This window comes from Myotis daubentonii, chromosome X (assembly GCF_963259705.1).
Source record: "Myotis daubentonii chromosome X, mMyoDau2.1, whole genome shotgun sequence".
NCBI classification, from domain to species: domain Eukaryota; kingdom Metazoa; phylum Chordata; class Mammalia; order Chiroptera; family Vespertilionidae; genus Myotis; species Myotis daubentonii.
This window is the reverse complement of record NC_081861.1, coordinates 46,665,520-46,688,040: the sequence shown is the minus strand read 5'-3', so window position 1 is coordinate 46,688,040 and position 22,521 is coordinate 46,665,520. Positions and strand designations below refer to the sequence as shown.

General features: G+C 38.3%; 1 long non-coding RNA gene and 1 pseudogene across 1 annotated transcript in view; one reads left to right on the top strand and one right to left on the bottom strand.

Moving 5' to 3' along the window:
* LOC132224361 (uncharacterized) overlaps positions 1 to 22,521 on the top strand; it is a 1,115,498-nt gene that overhangs the window by 1,027,772 nt on the left and 65,205 nt on the right. The window lies entirely within an intron of this gene.
* Positions 15,559 to 22,521, bottom strand: part of LOC132224565 (dnaJ homolog subfamily B member 6-like) — a 64,255-nt pseudogene continuing 57,292 nt past the window's right edge.

Genomic DNA, 22,521 nt, shown 5'->3' with positions numbered 1-22,521 from the left:
GTAGTGGCCTTTGTTGTTTCGTGTGATGGCTTTCATTTTGAAGTCTATTTTGTCAGATATGAGTATTGCTACTCCAGCTTTTTCTTTTCTATTTGCATGGAAAAATTTTTTCCATCCCTTTGCTCTCATCCTATGTGTGTCTTTTGTTCTGAGGTGGGTCTCTTGTACACAGCACATAGTTGGGTCATGTTTTTGTATCCATTCAGCTACCTTATGCCTCTTGATTAGAGTATTTAATCCATTTACATTTAGGGTTATTATTGACAGGTACTATTTGCTGCCATTTTAATTCTGTATGCCTAGGTTTCTCTCTGTGTTTCTTCTTCTCATTACAGTAGTCCCTTTAACATTTCTTGTAATGCTGACTTGGTGGTGATTTACTCCTTTAGCCTTTTTTTTACCATATATTTTAACCTTGCTGTGTATAGTAATCTTGGTTTCAGATCTTGGCATTCCATTACCTTGAGTACTTCATGCCATTCCCTTCTGGCCTGTAGAGTTTCTGATGAGAAATCAGGTGCCAGCCTTATGGGAGAGCCTTTGTAGGTAACAGTTTGCTTTTCTCTTGCTGCCTTTAAAGTTCTCTCTTTGTCTTTAATTTTTGGCATTTTAATTATTATGTGTCTGGACATGGGCCTGTTTAGGTTCCTCTTGCTTGAGGTTCTCTGTGCTTCTTGAAATTATGTGACATTTTCCTTTACCAGGTTAGGGAAGTTTTCTGCCATTATTTCTTCAAACACATTCTCTAACCCCTCCTCCCTTTCTGCCTCTTCTAGCACACCTGTTATTCTAATATTGTTACATTTCACATTGTTCCACAGCTCCCTTAAGCTGTCCTCCTGTTTTTTACTTGTTTTTTTCTTTTTGGTTCTCTCATCGAGTGATTTTTCAACCCTGTCTTCTAATTCACTGATTCGATCCTCAGCTTCCCCTAATCTGCTATATATTCCTTCCAGTGTGTTCTTTATTTGTGCTATGCCATTCTTTATTTCTGTTTTAATAGTTACTATATATTTTTTCATGCTGTTGAGCATCTTTACCATCATTACTCTCAGATAAATTTCTAATCTCTGCTTCATTTATCTCTTCTTCTGGAGAATTCTCCTGTTCTTTCATTTGGGGGTGGTTTCATTGTCTCCTCATTTGGGCTTTCTGTTTGCATTTGTGACTATTAGGTAGATCCTCTATGCCTCTCAAGCTCTAGTGCAGGATAGTGTCACATGCTGTTTCTGACTAATTAGATCAGGTCAAGACTCAAAGCCTCCAGAGAATGCCTCTGCCTACAGACTGATAGGATTCTGACTTGAATTGCCCCCAGCAATCGTCCTCAAGTGTGGCAAGAGTTTTTTTGTTTTTTTTCCAACAGTGTGAGGCAGTTGCCTTTGTCTGGAGGATAATTATTATTTTTAGTCTCATAAGTGGCCTCAAGGAAAGGTGTGTTTTCCAATAGGATGGGTCAACTGTCTTCCTCCCTGCAGCATGGCTGCTTGTATAGCAAATGTCTGTGTGGGAAAGATGTCCTCCACAGTGTGAGGGAATGACTCAGCACAGAAAACTGGGAGTATCTGCCTTCTGAGCTCTAACCCTTGAGTCCCCAATCCTGGCTTCTGCTCACACAGCTCCAGTCCATTTTGCCCTCCCTCTGCCAGAGCACAAGGTGGGTGGCCCCATAGGGAATGTTGTGTGTTGGCCTTTTAAGAAGGTGCCTGAATTTTCAGCCATCTCTCCCTGGAGGCAGAAATGCTGCTATTTTATAAATGTATACTCTAAATTAGTGAATTGTATGATATATGAACTATATCTCAATAAAGTTAACAGAACATGACATTTTCCACTCTATGACTAATTATTTTAATTATTTTAAAGTAGAATTATTAGCTTTATCACAACAAAGTTTAACATTTCTGTCATTGAGTCCCATAAAGGAGAGGAGATAGAGATTGGCTGAAATTTTCCCAAAATTGGTAAATGATATAAATTTACAGATTCAAGAAGCTCAGAAAACTCCATAAAGAATCATCATAAATCATTGTCAGATACATCATAATAAAAATGTTTAAAACCAAAGAAAAGAAAAATTCTAGAAAACACCAGAGAAAAAGAATCCTATCTAATAAAAGAGAAACATGGTAATTAGCTGTACCTCTGCTACCCTTCCCATTGGCTAATCAGGGCGATATGCAAATTAACTGCCAGCCAAGATGGCGGCCGGCAGCCAGGCAGCTTGAAGCGAACATGAGACTTGCTTGCTTCAGTGACAGAGGAATCCAACGTTCCCCGCCTGCCTTGCCGGCCTCTGCGCTTGCAGTTTGAAACATTGTTACAAATATAGAAGCTAAACAAAACCCCAGAAACCTGCTTTCAGCCAGCCGGGATCTCAGAGCTGGAGTTGAAACCGTGTTTCGATTATAGAATCCAAACAAACCAGATACCTGCTTTCAGCAGCCGAGCCTCAGAGCTAAAGCTGGCCCAGAATAAAAAAAGAAAAAAAAGAAAAAAGAAAAAAAGGAGTGGTTGGGAGCTTCAGTCACCCGCCAGCCTGAAAACAGCCCTCAGCCCCTCACCCAGACTGGCCAGGCACCCCAGTGAGGACCCCCACCCTGAAGGGGGTGTGACCAGCTGCAAACAGCCCTCAGCCCCTCACCCAGGCTGGCCAGGCACCCAAGCGGGACCCCCACACTGATCCAGGACACCTTTCAGGGCAAACCAGCTGGCCCCCACCTGTGCACCAGGCCTCTATCCTATATAGTAAAAGGGTAATATGCCTCCCAGCACTGGGATCAGCGGAGCCGAGAGGCTTCCCGGCACCCGGATCAGTGTGACAGGGTGCAGGGCCCCAACCCCCGATCCACCCTGCTCTGTGTGTGACAGGGGGAGGTGCCCCAACTCCCCTATTGGCCCTACTCTGTGAGTGACAGGGGGGAGCTCCTCAATCCCCTGATGGTCCCTGCTCTGTGCATGACAGGGGGTGGCGCCCCAACTCCCCAATCAGCCCTGCTCTGAGCCCAACCAGGGGCTGCACCTAGGGATTGGGCCTGCCCTCTGCCACGCGGGAGCAGGCCTAAGCCAGCAGGTCATTATCTCCTGAGGGGTCCCAGACTACGAGAGGGCACAGGCTGGGCTGAGGGACCCCCCCTCCCCGTCGAGTGCACAAATTTCTGTGCACCGGGCCTCTAGTATATTATATATGAGGAAAATGGAAGGCAGAAGCAATGGAATGATATCTTTAAATTGTTGAAAGAAACTAGCAGCCAAGCCAGAATACTCTATGCATTTTTAAGGTGATGAAACTATCTTGATTGTGGTGGTGGTTCTACAACCTTCTTCATTTGGCAGAACTTGTACATATGCATATCAATAAAATTAGATTTTACTATATAGAGATTAAAAATTAAATTTGAAATAAAATAGCACACAAATTTAACATATATAATAAATTGTGAAACATGCAAAAAAGAAAATGCCTTTCTTTCTATAAGAGATAATTCTGTTCCTCTCAAACCTAGAGGAATGCCTTCTGAAACTAACAATTATTTTCTTTTTAAAGTAAGCATCATCTTAGCTACCATTTGTAAATTAAAAATAAAATTACTTTGATATATATAAATGTGCTTTATAATAAATAGCTAGCTCACTATTAGAAATTTATCTTGCACTATAATATGATTTTAAAATTTTAGGCATAATTATATTTTTATTTATTTATTTATATTTTTTATGACTTTGTTTTTTCCATCACCATTTATCCTCTCTATGCCCTCTTCCACCTCTGCCCCAGTCCCCCATAATCACCACACTATTGTTCATGTTCAAGTCTATGAGTTTTCTCTCTTTTTTTTTAGCTCAATCCCTCCACCCCCAAAAATCCACCCCCCCAAATATTAAAGGAACATATGTTCTGCATATAGGTATTATCTGTGGAAACAGAAAAGGGTCTTGAAACAGATGTACCTATCTCTTAACTGTAGTTGACTCTGAGGTTAATATTTTCAACTGTTGGAATTGAAGGTGAAGAGCTTTTCTACTCACTTTCTATAAAGTCTGTAATTTGCTTAAATGTTACAATAGCTTTTAAAAATTGTGTTGTTCTCTATGTTAAAGTAAAAATTCTGAAAGATTTTTTTAAAGTGAACATATAGAAGAAAAAACCTTCATTTAACTTTTATTTTCTTTACTTCCTCAGTGGCTCTATTGGTATGTATCACTTTATCTGCCTACTCACCCTCAGAGTGAAACAAATTGCTAAGTCATTAACTCAGCAGAGGCCCCTGGCTCTGTTTTATAGGATAAGATTGTTCATGCATTTGTTGTTTACTTACACAGTGTTATTTTTTTTCTTTATTAATTAAGGAATTACATATGTGTCCTTATCCCCTCATTGCCCCCTCATCCCCACCCCCCCTCACCCCCATGGTGTCTGTGTCCATTGGTTAGGCTTATATGCATACAAGCCCTTTGGGTGATCTCTCCCCCTTACTCCCATCCTCTCCTACCTTCCCTCTGAAGTTTGACGGTCTGATTGATGCTTCTCTGTCTCTGGATCTGTTTTTGTTCATCAGTTTATGTTGTTCATTATATTCCACAAATAAGTGATATCATGTGATATTTATCTTTCTCTGATTGGCTTATTTTACTTAACATAATGCTCTCCAGTTCCATCCATGCTGTTGCAAATGGTAAGAATTCCTTGTTTTTTACCACAGCGTAATATTCCATTGTGTAGATGTACCACAGTTTTTTAATCCACTCATCTGCTGATGGGCACTTAGGCTATATCCAAATCTAAGCTATTGTATTGTGCTGCTATGAACATAGGGGTGCATATATCCTTTCTGATTGATGTATCTACTTTCCTGGGATATATTCCTAGAAGTGGGATCACTGAGTCAAATGGGAGTTCCATTTTAGTTTTTTAAGGAAACTCCATACTGTTCTCCACAGTGGCTGCACCAGTCTGCATTCCCACCAGCAGTGCACGAGGGTCCCTTTTTCTCCGCATCCTTGCCAGCACTTGTCATTTGTTGTTTTGTTGATGATAACCATTCTGACAGGGGTGAGATGGTACTGCATTATAGTTTTGGTTTGCATCTCTCAGATGATTAATGACGTTGAGCATGTTTTCATATGTCTCTTGGCCTTCTGTATGTCCTCTTTTGAGAAGTATCTTTTAGGTCCGTTGCCCATTTTTTGATTGGGTTGTTTATCTTCTTTTTGTTAAGTTGTATGAGTTCCCTGTAAATGTTGGAAATTAAACCCTTATTGGTGATAACATTGGCAAATATGCTCTCCCATGCAGTGGGCTTTGTTGTTGTTTTATTGATGGGTTCTTTTGCTGTACAGAAGCTTTTTATTATGATGTAGTCTCATTTGTTTATTTTCTCTTTAGTTTCCATTGCCCTAGGAGCTGTATCAGTGAAGATATTGCTTCGGCATATTTCTGAGATTTTGCTGCCTGTGGATTCCCCTAATATTTTTATGGTTTCCCATCTTACGTTTAAGTCCTCTATCGATTTGGGGTTTATTTTTGTATATGGTTTGAATTGGTGGTCTAGTTTCATTTTTTTGCATGTACCTGTCCAATTTTCCCAACACCATTTATTGAAGAAACTGTCCTGACTCCATTGTATGTTCTTGCCTCCTTTGTCAAATATTAATTGAGCATAGTGGTTTGGATCAATTTCTGGGTTCTCTATTCTATTCTATTGGTCAATATGTTTGCTCTTATGCCAGTACCAGGCAGTTTTGAGAATAGTGGCTTTGTAATACAGCTTGATATCTGGTATTGAGGTCTCTCCTACTTTGTTCTTCTTTCTCAGGATTGCTGCAGCTATTCAGGGTCTTTTTTTATTCCAGATGAATTTTTGGAGGGTTCGTTCTAAGTCTGTGAAATATGCCATTGGTATTTTAATAGGGAGTGCATTGAATCTATAGATTGCTTTGGGTAGTATGGACATTTTAATGATGTTGATTCTACCAATCCACGAGCACAGTATGTTTTTCCATCTGTTTATGTCTTCCTATATAACTTTTTTCAGTGTCCTGTAATTTTCCAAGTACAGGTCTTTTACCTCCTTAGTTAATTTTATTACTAGGTATCTTAATATTTTTTTGGTGTGATAGTAAATGGGATTGTTTTATTAATCTCTCTTTCTGTAAGTTCACTATTGGTGTATAAAAATGCCATAGATTTCTTGGTGTTAATTTGTATCCTGCTACATTGCCGAATTCATTTATTAAGTTTAATAATTTTTATGGAGTCTTTAGGGTTTTCTATGTACAATATCATGTCATCTGTGAATAATGACAGTTTTACACCTTCTTTTCCAATTTGGATACCTTTTATTTCTTCTTGTCTAATTGCTATGGTACTCACATAGTATTTCCAGTACTATGTCGAACAGGAGTGGTGAAATTGGGCATCCCTGTCTTGTTCCTGTTCTTAGGGGAAATGGTTTTTAGCGTTTGCCCATTGAGTATGATGTTGGCTGTAGGTTTGTCATATAAGGCTTTTAATATGTTGAGGTATGATCCCTCTATTCCCACTTTGTTGAAGGTTTTTGTCAAGAAAACTTGTTGGATTTTGTCAAATGCTTTTTCTGCATCAGTTGTATGACTATGTGATTTTTATCTCTCAATTTGTTTATGTGATGCATCACGTTTATTAATTTGCAGATATTGTACCATCTTTGTATCCCTGGGATAAATCCAACTTGGTCATGGTGTATGATGTTTCTGATGTAAAACTGGATCTAATTTGCTAGAATTTTGTTGAGGATTTTGGCATCTATGTTTATGAGGGCTATTGGCCTGTAATTCTCTTTCATTGTATTGTCTTTATCTGGTTTTTGTATTAAGGTAATGCTGGCTTCATAGAATGATCTTGGAAGTGTTCCTGTTGAATTTTTTGGAATAGTCTGAATAGGATATGTTTTAGTTCTTCTTTGAATGTTTGGTAAAACTCCCCTGTGAAGCCATCTGGCCATGGGCTTTTGTTTGCTGGAAGCTTTTTGATGACTGCTTCAATTTCCTCCATAGTTATCAGCCTATTGAGATTTTTAGATTCTTCCTGATTGAGTTTTGGAAGATTGTATTTTTCTAGGAATATGTCCATTTCCTCTAGGCTGTCTAGTTTGTTGGAATAGAGTTGTTCATAGTATTTTTAAACAATCTTTTGTATTTCTGTGGCATCTGTTGTTATTTTGCCTCTTTCATTTCTGATTTTGTTTATTGGTTCCTCTCTCTTTGCTTCTTGGTGAGCCTGGCTAGAGGTTCATCAATCTTGTTTATCCTTTCAAAGAACCAACTCTTGGTTTTGTTAATCTTTTATATATATATATTTTTTGTCTCTATGTCATTTATTTCTGCTCTGATCTTTATTACCTCCTTCCTTCTGCTCACTCTGGGCTTTTCTTGTTGTTCACTTTCTAATTCTTTGAGTTGTAGAGTTAGATGATTTACTACCATTTTTTCTTGTTTTTTGAGATAAGCCTGTAGAGCTATAAACTTCCCTCTCAGGACTGCTTTCACTGTGTCCCATAGATTTTGAATTATTGTGTTTTCATTGTCATTCCTTTCCAGGATGTTTTTAATTTTTTTTTATCTCTTTGGTAACCCAATTATTGTTTAATAGCATGCTATTCAGCTTCCAAGTGTTTTATTTTTTTACTGTTTTTATTGCAATTTATTTCTAATATTATGCCATTGTGATCTGAGAAGATGCTTGACATGATTTCAATCTTCTTGAATTTGGAGAGACTTTGCCACACAGTTCTAATTTTTGTGATTATTTTCTCTGTTACTATCAGTAACCCTGGCTACCTTCAGAGCAGTGCTTTGGAATGTAGACATCTGGCAAAAGGCAATGAGCTTTAGATGCAGACTGCCTTAGAAGAGAATTCTACTTCTTGAGCTTACTGGCTGTAAATTTCTCTATTATGTGGTAAAAGTAACAGTAACTTCCTTACATATAATCAAATGTATTACATGAGATATTTCAGAATTGGGCCCAGGTATATCATTATCATAGAGACCTTGTCATCACACCATGCTGCCTTTCATGAAGTTCAAATGCATTTTCCAATGGAAGCAATGCAGTAAAGATGATTAATTTCCCTGGTTAACACACAGAGGTAATCTGACCAATCCCATTCAAAACTCTAGCAAAAAAAGGCAGAGTCCCAAATTTTTAAGGTTGGGGACTGGGGTGATATAAAACTACAAAAAAATGTGATACATTATAAAGTACTATCTTAAAATGATTTTCACATTTTGCTTGTTAATAGCTAAGAGCTTTGATCTACATAGAAATTTGATTCCACTCACTTAGAGCCCATGTTCATGGGACCATCATCAAATACTCTAAACTAGAAGACTCCCTGGAAACTCAGAATTAAAAATTGTGCTATGCAATTTACATGGAAAGACTAGGTTTATAACTATCACAGATTACTATAAATATTTATTCCTGAAGACACCTTGATTATTTCATAAGTAGGAAGACAGTACAAAGACTGTCTGATTTACCACCTACAGTATGTGAAGGTGGAAAGTCATGACCCTTTTCTTGAGGGTACAGTTTTTGAGAAGACAGCAAGGCACAGCAATTGCTGACTTTAAATAGGCATGGTCAACTTTTTCCAGCAACTCTCTTGGTATTCCTAATGTGGATTTTCACAAACTGGGATACTAGTCTTCTACAGAATGATGTTTAATGACTGGCCCATTAAAAGAAGATTTCTGGCCCTACCTGGTTTGGTTCAGTGGATAGAGTATTGGCCTGTGGACTGAAGGGTCCCAGGTTCGGTTCTGGTAAAGGACACATGCCCAGGTTGCAGGCTAAATTCCCACAGGGGGGTCTGCGGGAGGCTGCTGATCAATGATTCTCTCTCATCATTGATGTTTCTATCTCTCCCTCTCCCTTCCTCTCTGAAATCAATAAAAATGTATTTCAAAAATAAAATGAAATAAAAATTACAAAAAGATTTCTGTTGTAAAATAAGGTTGGGAATTATTGTGTTGAACAATGTAAACAGTTTAAAACAGATTACTGTAGGACATTTAAGAACATTTTGATATATGAATAAATATTCATTGGAAATCTTCATGCTGGTGATAGAGTAAGCCATACTTCCCAAACTTATTTATGTGGCACATTTTTAAAGATACAGCTATTAACATCACTCAGAACTACTAATCTGTAAGACACTTTGCAACTGCTGTTGTACTAACATTTATAGACCCAATTTTCAAGCTTTGATATGGAATGTGTAGGGGTAAGCACCAGTACCAGGTTAGGAAAGTTAATTGGACAGAGGCATAAATCATGTGGGGAAAAACAAGTAGAAGCTTTTTTAGGCAGATCCTGTGCCTTCTTCTCATTAGCAAGATACTTACAAACTCCTTTTTAGTGTGAGTTATTAGAAAAATTTCCAAAGTTGGTAACCCGAGTCTGTTGCTTTTTTATTGTATCATAACCCCGGATGTTCCTTCTTAGGCCAACTTTTCTAGTATCTACCATCACATCCTTTCAGATTACTTTATTCAACCAGGTTTTACTGAGCATCTATTGAATATATTTTACTGAAATAGGTGTTTAAAAGTATGGAAAAATAAACATGGTTTCCCTATTTGAAGAACAAATTATCCCATGTGTGAGATAAAATGTGTTACTCATGCAGCCTTCTTTCTCACTTTGGACAATATAACCATTAAAGCTTTGTCAGGATCCTTATTCTCCTCCCCATTCAAATACATTCTGTGTCAATTTTGTTTTCAGCCCTTTGCTTATGCTATTCTCTTGCTTTGGAATGACCTCTTACTCCTACCTATCAATAATTGGCCCTCCTTTAAGGTCATGTTAAGGTTCCCATCTCTTCTCTGAAGCCTTCCCTTTATCCTTCTCTGATCTCCTGTTATACTTTGTTTTATACTGAGGTTTATTGCTTTGTGTATTTTGCCTCCTCAGATTTCAATTTCTTTAACTAAAAAACGGTTTATATGGGTATTGCTCATAACACCTAGCACAATCCTGGAAAGAGAGTGGGTTGATAAATATTGCTGATTGATGTTCAAATTACATTTGTATCTTCATGTTATCTCATAGATAGGGTTGGGGTACAGGCTTGGAGGAGGAACAATATTTTAAGCAAAATAATAGAAGGTAAAAAATTATTAAGCTGCAGTAACAAGACCTTAATATCCTAATGTTTTAATTTGTTGACTAATTATATTTCTGGCCAAAATAACACATTCAAGATGGTATTTTGGCATAGTTCGAATGTCTATAATTAGAACCTAAGAAAGGATGTACCTACTATCTCCTTCCACAATCAAAAATAGTCCAATAGCATACCTTAGGAATTTGTTTATGTCCTCTTTCTTATGTCTGCCAGAGTATTATTTCATGTCAGCACAAAGGACCACCTATCCCCAGATGTATCACAGATGTTAAAACTAAAATTTCAGAGTGATGAAGAGTAAAAAGACTTTACCCTGTCACCTTTTGATTTATTATGCTAATTTTCCACTTGAAATCAGCTTGCTTTATGAAATATAAAAAGACATGCAAATATGAAATGAAGTAAAATTAACGTACATTCAAAATGGATTTTGTGCAAACCAATTTTAAGAAATAAGTAAAATGAGCTGCATTTTCTACTTTAATAGAAGGATGTAGGACACATTATTTTCAGGACCAGCTGTTCTTGTAAACAACACAGTTTAGTTCAATTAGTGTGACCCATTCAAACAGATCATTAAATCAATATTACAGGCTAACTGAACTGATCAGTCAAAAAATTTATTTTCACAGCAGAAAATTACCACATTACATAAATTCCATTAGAGTAAAATCTTGATTGACCTGAATCTAACTAACTAAACCTTTAGCTAACAAGATGGTCCCCCTGCACTTGAGTTTTAAAAGACCAAGACAATTTCATAGCAAATGTAGTATAGATGTTGTTGTTAATCATGAGCTATTTCAATGAATAGGCCTATTCCTTGTGTTTTCAGGAACCCTGGGAAGGATTATAGCCCCACACCCCCACTAGCATCCTATTGATGATGATGCCTGAACTTTTACCTTTGTTACTCACTTTGATTTAAAGAGGGGTAAAATACAACTGTTCTTGATAAGAGAATCACATAATCTAATAAGTGAGTTGCACCTTATCAATAGACTTTATTAGATATCCAACATGAAAGTTCACTAAGAGGCCCTTAACAGGTCTGTTAAGACAGGATATGGGTAGATTGAAGATCAAGGACAAGACAGTATCTAAAGAGGGCATACCTCTTATGGCTACCAAATGGAAGACCCTGGTTACCTAGTGGGGAATTATGGAAAGAAGTAGCCTTGGGAATAAGGCAATAGAGGAAGGCTGGAAGACACCAAAGCAAACTTGATTTACCTAACAGTTTTTCTAAAGTCAGCCTGGATAGGTCAGCTTTTAAAAGTTTATTTGAACCACACTGAAAACATCATATGCATGGGAGCAAGATCTCAAATGCTCTAGAGAATAATGGTTTTGCAACTTCTTATATACATTTGAAGTTAAAGAGGGGAACTAAGGAATATTGGAGAATACAAGCTGGGGATTGGATTACAGGATAGTTAACAAGATTACAGGCTCTCTTGAGGGGTATTAATACTCCTTTTTAGGGTATTACTTCTGGTATTTTAAAGGTGTATTGACCCAGATGCACAAGAACAATGGACAGGGCTGGCTTAAAACCTTTCATTAAAGAAATTGTATGCCTGGCTACCTACCATGACTTGCCCAGTTGGTAATTTATGATCAGGTCACCTTGTGAGTTTACTTTCCATAGAGCCCCCCGCCCATTTACCGTTCACAGTCAGATTGGAAATGTTAACTATAATATTAACATTCTAGTACCTTAGATTCAGGGCAAAAGTTTTCATAGACTCCAAGTATTATTTTTCTTGCTTTTTAAAAAGGAGGTATAGGTTTCAATGGAAAAGTTAAAAGTAGATGTATTCATAAATTAAATAAGATTATAATCAGAAAAATATTCAAGGGAAGATGAGCTATATAGGACTTGCTTTGAAGAACTATGAATTAATTAATTCATCAAATAGTTACTGAATATTCATTATGTACCAGCAACTGTCCTAAATTGGTGATTTGTCTATGAACTTTTTGTGCCCCTCTCTTTTGGTAGAGGCACCCAGTAGTAAAGGGCTTTAGATTCAAAATTACTTCTGAGTTTATTCTAAGCATCATGGCTTTTAAGCATGAAAATGACATGATGAAAGGTTTACATATTAATATATATATTTAAAATATAGTTTTATTGACTTCAGAGAGGAAGATAGAGGGAGAGAGAGAGAGAAATATCAATGATGAGAGAATCATTGATTGGCTGCCTCCTGCACGCCCCACACTGGGGATCAAGCCCAGAACCTTGGCATGTAGCCCTGACTGGGAATTGAGCCATGACCTCCTGGTTCATAGGTTGATGTTCAACCACTGAGCCATGCTGGCTAGGCAAGCAGTACATATGTTTTATTCAGATAAATAAAGAAACGTTTTCAGATGGTAGAAATGACATGATTCAGTGACTGATTGGATATGGAGGGAGAACAGCATGAGAGAGAGCAATCAGGGAAAATGAGCAAGTTTCTGGGTTGGAGAATTAGGTTCATGATGGTAATATTGGAGCTTGTGATGCCCTCTGAAGTTTTTACCTCTGGAAAAACCAGTTTTGCCTCTATTTGCACATTCATTTTAGCATATCTGATCTATAAATATGTCTGTTCTTTGGATTCTCCTTTTAACTGGTTGTAAAACCACTAGTTTCCTCATTAAGGAGTTAATAAAATCTTTAACACTTATTTTTATTTTCATATGAGACTCATGATTTTGCCATTGTTTTGAAAATTATCTTTTAACATTGGCGAATTTGACAAACATTGACCTTTGTCTTCTTGGACCTTACATTCTAGTTGGGCAAACAGCTAATAAACCAAACAAGTACATATCTATATATATCTATCTATATCTATATCTATATCTATATCTATATCTATATCTATATCTATATCTATATCTATATCTATATCTATATCTATATCTATATCTATATCTATATCTATATCTATATCTATATAACCCTAAGCAACCGGTCAACCATTTGACCCTTTGACCATTCAACCATTTGACCGGTCACTATGACACTCACTGACCACCAGGGAGCAGACACTCAATGCAGGAGCTGCCCCCTGGTGGTCAGTATGCTCTCACAGTGGGAGCACTGCTCAGCTGACCAACGTTAGCCAGACAACAGGCTCACGGCTGGCAAGCACAACTACGGGGGTGTGAGCCTCTTCAGCCTCTGTGGCAGTGCTACCTGAACAGCAGCAGCAGCAGGTGCAGTGGGGCTGGGATGAGCAGGAGCTGCACCTGGCCGGGGCTCAGGCTCCTCCCCAGCCGCCTGCCACTTTGTACACTACCAGATCCCCTGAGGGGTCCTGGATTGTGAGGGGGTGCAAGCCAGGCTGAGGGACTCTGCTGGTGCACAAATCCGTCCACCGGGCCTCTAGTGCATAATAAAGTAAAGATTGATAAGTGCTATGGAGGAAAATATAGCAGGGAAGTGGTACAGGGTGGGATGAAGTCAGTGGGATTAAATTGGCTGATCAGAGGAAGGCCTTAAAACAATGTATCTTTGAGTTTTGACTATATTAGAAGCAAAGTTCTGTGCCTGGATAAACCAAATTGTAGTCCCATCATACATTTCTGTATGGGGCTGTATTAGCCCACCATGTTTTTGTTTTTCTCTTCCCTTTTCTCTGTCAGCAAGCCTACTCCAACCTTATCTCCTCCTCACTGATCAATATCTTATCTTCATCTACTGGGAACTGATGATTTACTTTCCATGAAATTTTTGGTTAGCCTGGCAGTCAGTTCAGAGACAGCCTTTTGAGACAGAGTTTGGAATTAGGAAAATTTCAGATTAAACCAGATTTTTTTTAAAGGGTTGGAATCTCTGCCCGAACAAACCAATCAATGGGAAAATATGTGTTGAATTTCTTCCTCTGTGTAAACTACATTATACTTGGTGCTATAGGGGATACAAAAAGAGAAAAGTGTTATGGAAATAAATATTTAACCTAAACTTGACAGAAATTCAAGTTATTTGAAAACAGATAAATAGAATTATTTTACTATCATTTCCAAATTTAAGAGGCTGCATGCAGCTGTCCTTCTATGTCTGTAGTTTGGATAGATAAAGAAAAACATAATAGATATTTCCTTTTACGTGCTCCTTTCCCAAACATCTACCAACCCCTTTTGGCCCTGGTGGAGAACCACTGCTCTAAGAAGTGCTTTCAAATATATTTTTGAAAACTTAATTCCTAAAACATGACTTCAGAGCTTCAACCTAAGAAAATTTGTTTTGTGTAAGTGCTGAACTTACCATCTGGATATTAGATACAGAATTAATTCCCAGAGTGTTCACAGGGAAATAATGGCAGACAGTTTTCCAGAGGTATTTACCAAACAGTGTTTCATCCACGTAGTCCCCTGAGCCTGCACCCTTACCACTGGTACAAACACTGGGTTTGTTGGGTGTATATGCTGTGGCTATGGGTTTGTTTCATAGGGTATTGTGTGACCTTGTTACTGCTTCATTTCATTTACCCTGCACCTTAAGTCTACTGTCACCATATACTCAAAAGATACTGCTTTTGTTTCTTTCCCTCAGCCCTCCTACTTCTGCTAGAATCGTATCACTGGAATCAGCTGGTGTTCCAGATAATCAAATCCAGGAAGGCTGTCATATTTTGGTTATGTTGTTTGGCTTTTCCTATGTGTTATTTTTGTCTCTCCAGCTAAATTATAAGCCTCTTCAAGTTAGGGAGTACAAAGCTTATAAGAAATAGTCCATAAATATTTTCAAACAGATGTCACATCTCTTATGCCCATTAAATCCTTTATCTTGTACAGTCAAAACTTTCTTGTTGCTGCTGTTGGAGACATTGTAAAAACACCATTGATGCTATTTATGGGGTCACAAGTGGAGGAGGAGAAAGAGATATTTTGGGATGAAAGACAGCTCGAAAGTTTTGAAAGCCTTATCAAAATGCACAGGTGTAATGTGGTAGGGGTTATGCATTAAATCATTACTAGCAGGCATCTTTGCTAGATAAATTGACCAAGTGAATTTAATTAGAGCTCAGAAATGAGAGTAAGTTAAGGGGGCAAGTTTTAACTTGGATAGGGAGGATGTTATGGAACATGAAATATGTTTAGGGGGTGGCAGATAGGATGCAGTCCCATGCTAGAAAGCTCGCACATGCATTTATTCAACAAATATGTATTAGCTCTGGGACTATTTATGGTGGAGGAGTCGCATCATGGGAGGAGAGGTGGGGTCAGTAGTAATGGAAGAGAAAACAGACAACTTCACAATTTTGACAAAGACTAGCCCTTTGGACAACAAAAGTTATTATTTTTCTGCAAACATTTTATCTCTTCTTTGTTAGTTTGTTTCAGACCATACTGGAAATTCCCTTATCTGCTTGTTCCTTATCTATTCTCGAGTCCTCTGCTTGTTTATTGACAGCAGGATTAAGGGCAGCTTGTTAGATTCCTGGTTTCCTGGAAATTTTTCTTCTCTGCAGTCATAGAAGATTTTAGCTTTAACCTGTAAACTGCCTTGGCTTGGTTCTGGGGACTTACCTAAAGAGATATTTGAAGAAAAACTGAGGCCCTCTCCTGTTTTGGTGTTGTGTACAGACTGAGTTGATGAGGGGTTAACTTCTTTTCCTGCCAAGGTCATCAGGAAGAAAGCTGTCCCCTGAGACATGCTAACATTAACCTGAGAATTAAAGATTACAGATGCAGAGGGACCTTTGAGCTATAAGGCTTTCACAGTCCAACTGCATGAAATCAGAGGGAAAAAAAGAAGAAAAAAACACCCACAGAAAGGCCACTTGAAGGGAAAAACTCAAATTATACATTCATTAAAAAGAAATGCATCTTTGTTCCTTCAGGAATAGTGTAAACCCTCACATACCCTGTCTGATGGTAACAAGTCAAGCACAGTATCAGAAAGGCCACATATAGGCTTTGATGTGGAAAGACCTGGGTTTGAAACCTGGTTGCACCACTAATAGCTGTGTGGCCTTCATCAAAAACACAGAACTGACATTGCCTCAGTTTTCCAATCTCTAAGATAGTGATACTAGTGTCTCTCCCAGTGTTTGGGAATAACAGGAAAAGCATTAGCACAGTAATCTCACAAACTAGGTGCCCAGTTGATGGTAGGCAATATTAATACAACATTACTGTTGTGGAGAGAATCCGGGTTCTGTACTCTACCTGGGAGATGAGCTAGAGAAATTGGGACTGAAGAAGAAGGTATCCACACTCCATGATGGTTCAACAGCTTTCAGAGGGGTCAGAGATAGTCCATCATGCCAGAGAAACAATAAAACAAAAAGGTTTTATATAAATGGAAAGAGCACGCAGGATAAATCAAGTTATATATAATGAGCAACCTTAAATACTCACATTTATGGAAAATTCAAATGTGGGGCAATCACTTATAATAGTAACATTCATTTCCATTGTGGACCATAAATGTGCTAAAAAACAAATTGCTTGTTCTCTTAAATTGATTAATTCTGCTTCTTGTTTACATTGATGAGAAGAAATGGTTTGCTAGACACTTAAATGTCAACATTGGCCTAGCCTGTGTTGAATTATCACAAGTTCTGAATTAATGGGTTTGTGATATAGCCAGATAAAGTTCTGTTTGATTTCCCACTTGATGACATATAATTGTTCTTTAAATTGAGGTAATTTCTATTTAGACTTTTTTAAAATCAGAAAGCAGCCTATGGGCACATTTTTTTTTTTTATTGCTTAAAGTAATGCAAAGGGTATTACATATGTGTCCATTCCCCCCCCCCCCGCCCTAGACAGTCCCCTAGCCTCCCCTATCCCCCAGTGTCTTATGTCCATTGGTTATGCTTATATGCATGCATACAAGTCCTTTAGTTGATCTCTTACCCCCCTACCTCCTGCCCCCCAACCCTCCCCGGCCTTCCCGCTGCAGTTTGACAATCTGTTTGAGGCAGCTCTGCCTCTGTATCTATTATTGTTCAAAAGTTTATAATAATCTCTATTATCCATGAATGAGTGAGATCATGTGGTATTTTTCCTTTATTGACTGGCTTATTTCACTTAGCATAATGCTCTCCAGTTCCATCCATGATGTTGCAAATGGTAAGAGTTCCTTCCTTTTTAGAGCAGCATAGTATTCCATCGTGTAGATGTACCACAGTTTTCTAATCTATTCATCTACTGATGGGCACTTAGGCTGTTTCCAGATCTTAGCTATGGTGAATTGTGCTGCTATGAACATAGGGGTGCATATATCCTTTCTGATTGGTGTTTCTGGTTTCTTGGGATATATTCCTAGAAGTGGGATCACAGGATCAAATGGGAGTTCCATTTGTAGTTTTTTGAGGAAACTCCATACTGTCTTCCATAGTGGCTGCACCAGTCTGCATTCCCACCAGCAGTGCACAAGTGTTCCTTTTTCTCCACATCCTCTCCAGCACTTGTCGTTTGTTGATTTGTTGATGATAGCCAGTCTGACAGGTGTGAGATGGTACCTCATTGTTGTTTTGATTTGCATCTCTCGGATGATTAGTGACTTTGAGCATGTTTTCATATGTCTCTTGGCTTTCTGAATGTCCTCTTTTGAAAGGTGTCTATTTAGGTCCTTTGCCCATTTTTTGATTGGATTGTTTATCCTCCTTTTGTTAAGTTGTATGAGTTCCCTATAAATTTTGGAGATTAGGCCCTTATCAGATATGATATTGGCAAATATGTTTTCCCACACAGTGGGTTTTCTCATTGTTTTGTTGATGGTTTCTTTTGCTGTGCAGAAGCTTTTTATTTTGATGTAGTCTATGGGCACATTTTTTTAAAATATATTTTATTGATTTTTTACAGAGAGGAAGGAAGAGGGATAGAGAGATAGAAACATCGATGAGAGAGAAACATCAATCAGCTGCTTCCTGCACACCCCCTACTGGGAATGTGCCCACAACCAAGGTACATGCCCTTGACTGGAATAGAACCTGGGACCCTTCAGTCTGCAGGCCGACACTCTGTCCACTGAGCCAAACCAGTCAGGGCAGGGCACATTTTTAAAATATTATTTATTGCCCTGGCTGGTGTGGCTCAGTTGGTTGGATTTTGTCCTGTGAACCCAAAGGTTGCCAGTTAGATTCCTGGTCAGGACCCATGCCTGGGTCCCTCATTAGGGGGTGTGCAGGAGGCAGCTGACTGATGTTTCTCTCTCACCCTCTCCCTTCCTCTCTCTCCAAAAATCAAATAAAATCCTATGTAATAATAGACAAACATGGTAATTGACTATACCTTCGCTACTCCTCCCATTGGCTAATCAGTGTGATATGCAAATTAACCACCAACAAAAATGGCAGCTAATTTGCATACTGCAGGCAGGGCGGGACAGCACCATCCACCTGCCCTGCCGCCATCTGGGCCTGCTATCTGCCACCCGGGGCGGCGGGCATCCCATGTGCAACCCTAACCAGGGTGGCCGGGTGGGGCAGCAGCGATTGGCCGGCCCGCCCGGGTGTCCCGTGTACAACCTGACCCGGAGCGGCTGGGCGGGGCAGCGAAGGCTTGAAGGTGGTTCTGGCAGGAGCAAAGGCCTAGGTCCTGAGTGCTGGAGGAAAACCGGTGCCGGCAGCCAGGAGAAGGGAAATCCTATTGCATTAATCTTTTCGTGCAACAGACCTCTAGTTAAAGAATAGGTCCCCATCCTTCCTCCTCCCAGGACCTGGAAACCACAATTCAACTCTCTGTTTCTATTAATTTGACTACTCTAGATGCCTTATCTGAGTTGAGTTACACAGTATTTGTCTTTTTGTGTCTGGCTTATTTTGTGTCTTCCAAGATTTATCCATATTGTAGCATGTGTCAGAATTCCTTTTTTGTTGTGGCTCAACTAGAGGCTCAGTACACGAAATTCATGTGGGGGCGGGGGGAGCGGTCCCTCAGCCAGGCCTGCACCCTCTCACAATCTGGGACTGCTGGCTCCTAACCACTCACCTGCCTGCCTGCCTGATGGCCCCTAACCCCTCTGCCTGCTTACCTGATCACCCCTAACCACTTTGCATGCCTGCCTGATGCCCCTAACTGCTCTCTCCTGCTGGCCTGATTACCCCTAACTGCTCCCCTGCCAGCCTGCTCACCCCCTAACTGCTCCTCTGCCTTTCTGATCGCCCCTAACCACCCCTGCCTCAACCCCTGCCACCATGGCTTTGTCTGGAAGGATGTCCAGAAGATGTCTTATCTAATTAGCATATTACCCTTTTATTAGTATATATAATATTCATATTCATATTCATATTCATATTTATATATTTAAGGTGTCCTCCAAAAATGTATACACACATTTTGAATAATTATAAGGCAGTGTTTATTAAAATACATTTCATTTTCAAATTGAAGTATCAGCTGTTACCGTGTGTACACATTTTTGGGGTACTATATATATATATATATATATATATATATATATATATATAAAATTTTGTTACAGTGTGTGTGTATACATTTTTGGGGGAACATATATATATATATAATTTTGTTCACTGTTTATCTGTTGATGGCTACTTTGGTTGTTTCACATTTTGGCTATTGTGAATAAGGTTGCTATGAACATGCTTTTACAAATATATGTTTGAGTCCTTGCTTTCAATTTTTGGGGGGTATATATCTAGGATTGGAGTGGATCATGTGGTAATTTGTTTTCAGATTATTGAGGATCCAGCAAATTACTTTCTATAGTGGTTTCACTCTTTTACATTCCCAGCAGCAATGCATGAGAGCTCCAATTTGTCCACATCTTTACAAGGCTTATTTTCCATTTTTTAATTATAGTGACCCTAATGGATGTGAGATGGAATTTCACTGTGATTTTAATTTTCTTTTCTCTAATGGCTAGTAATGTTGAGCATCTTTTTATATGTTTATGGCTATTAGTATATTTTCTTTGGAGAAATATCAATTCAAGTTTTTTGCCTATTTTTGAATTAGGCTGTTTGGGCACATTTTTTAATTGCTATTTTTGCTAAGTTTCAATCTGCTGCAGCAAGAGAGCAGAGTAAATTCTTCTCAAAAAGAAAAATAAAGCTATTTTTAAAAATCAGGGACAAACACAAAGAGAAACCTTTTAGGAATTGTGGAGGGTAAATTATGTTTCCTAAATGAAGAGGAAGAAAGGTAGAATAAATGGGAAAACCAGAAAGCTGTAGGAAAATGAAGAGACAACAAGAAATGCTGTTCCTTTAATTAGTAGGGATAGCTAGGCAGGGCAGCTATATCATGTTTGACTAAGTCAATGGGAGGGTGAAAAACAAGACTAAATTGAAGATGAAAAAATCAGGAAGAGCAATCAAGGGCAAGTGATATAAATTTGAAGAGTAGCACTCTAACCAAACACTGCTTGTGAATGGTTAGGGTAAGATACTCTATGTGCTAACTTTTAAAGAAGGTAAATAAAATCGTATCCTGGAGTTCAGATCATTGACATTTGCCCTCAAGTATTATTTTAAATTTAGTTATTTAAGTTAATAATATGCTTTTGATATGAACAAGGTGAAAAAATGTTTGTCTCTTCTCAAACAGTCTCAGTTTATGCTGCGTAGTTCAAACCTTGGCGGCTGTGGCATACAACTGCCATCTGGTGTCAGTATGTTCACATAGCAGGGTTCTACATTTAATACATTTAAGAAAAAACATACTTGGAGGAGGAATTTATATAACTAAAGTGATGAAGTGATAGTAAGTTTCCCAGTGGTCTAAGTTAATAAGGTGCTATTTTTTTAAAAGAGGTAAGAAAGCCACCTCAGAATTTTTCTTTATAGAATTTAGAGTGATGCAAAGGCTGTTCCTCTTTATTACTGGCAAAAGGGGATTTTTTTTCTGGATGTGGACAGTCTATGAATTGTGAATGTGTTCATTGTCTTGGTGATCTGGTTTACACTTAAATATGCTGTAAATGTACACAGCTGAGAAAGCAATCAAATAAAAGAAAGTACATTTGAGAGATGTTTTGTAAGCTCTAAATCTCTCATTTTAAAGGTTATGATCCTTTTTACTTCATTAAGCATTTTTTTTCCTATTGTGTATTTCAATCTTCTGTGTCGTGTAAGAGTGCTTAAGGTTTCCACAATTTTTTTACTCAAAGAAATCAGTTTGATAAATCAAGTCCAGTGATGCTTTCATGATTAACAGATCTTCTGTTGAAAATAGGTATCCTGGTAGCTCAAATATGAGTGATCTGCTCCATTCACCTAATGTCAGGAGGGTTGACAAGGACAGAAGACCCAATGTCTGGCTATCTTCTCTTGGGAGTCTAGATGTGGAAAGCTTGACTTTTTAAAGCTTCATTTTAATTAGCTGATCAGGGGAAACTGTGATAAACTAGCCTGAGGGAAACCTCTGAGCTACCTAATTGAACATTACAACACTGGCTCTATGGTCCAGGAAAAGCTAAATGATTGCTTAGTTTTAAAGTGAAAAAAATAACATCGGGATGCTGTGGTCTGAGAAAGTTTGCTTAAGCAATTATAAATTTTTAACGAATGTTACTTCCCTGAGGAAAACGATCCATTTTATTGAGTTAACAGTGAAAGTTGTAAGTGACTTTTAGATTTTGTGGTAGTTCCCTTTGTGAGCAATTAGCTATCTGACTTCTTTAGTTCACAGCTGGGAATTATAGGCAAGGGAGGAAGCTGAGAGTGGCAAGAGAAAAATTTATTCAGGCATCAGCAGAAAATGAGATCGAGCATTTTTCTGAACCTTCCCTTCATCTCAAGTAATCAGGTCTTATTAAACCTCAGTTGATACTTTCCGCATTTTTCCAGTTCTCCACTAAGCCTCTGACATTGTTAGTGTTAGCATCGAATAAAGTGAGTAAATAGGCAACAGCTTTAAAGACATCCACCTTTCTTCCCTTTCTTTTCCTCTATGTTTATACCTATCTGGGGTGAATAGTTTGAAGATGGAGCTCCCCAATAATCAGTAGTCAGGAGTCAGATGGGCACCTTACTATCTGTAACTTTAGTGCCTCTTCATAGTAACGTCTGGATGTCTTCTATTTTCTGTTTCTATAGCTACCACATAAGTGTAGGCCTTCATGCAAAAATTCCAACAACTAAATGGTTTCTTTACCTTCTATTTCTGCTCCATGAAGCCCATCCTATATAGAAAGTAGTTAAATCGATTTTTCTCTAACATGATTTTCATTTACTCAAGTGCTTGGAATGTTTACAATTCATGTCATCTAGCAAATCCACATTCATTGGTATGACCTTCAAAGCTATTTTTCATATTCTCATTTGCAGTTTTCATAGTGTCTTCTCTTATTAGTTTCCAATGTGGGCTCTGCTGCAAACAAGCTGAACACATTACATCGGATTATCTTATTGAATCTTCACAATGA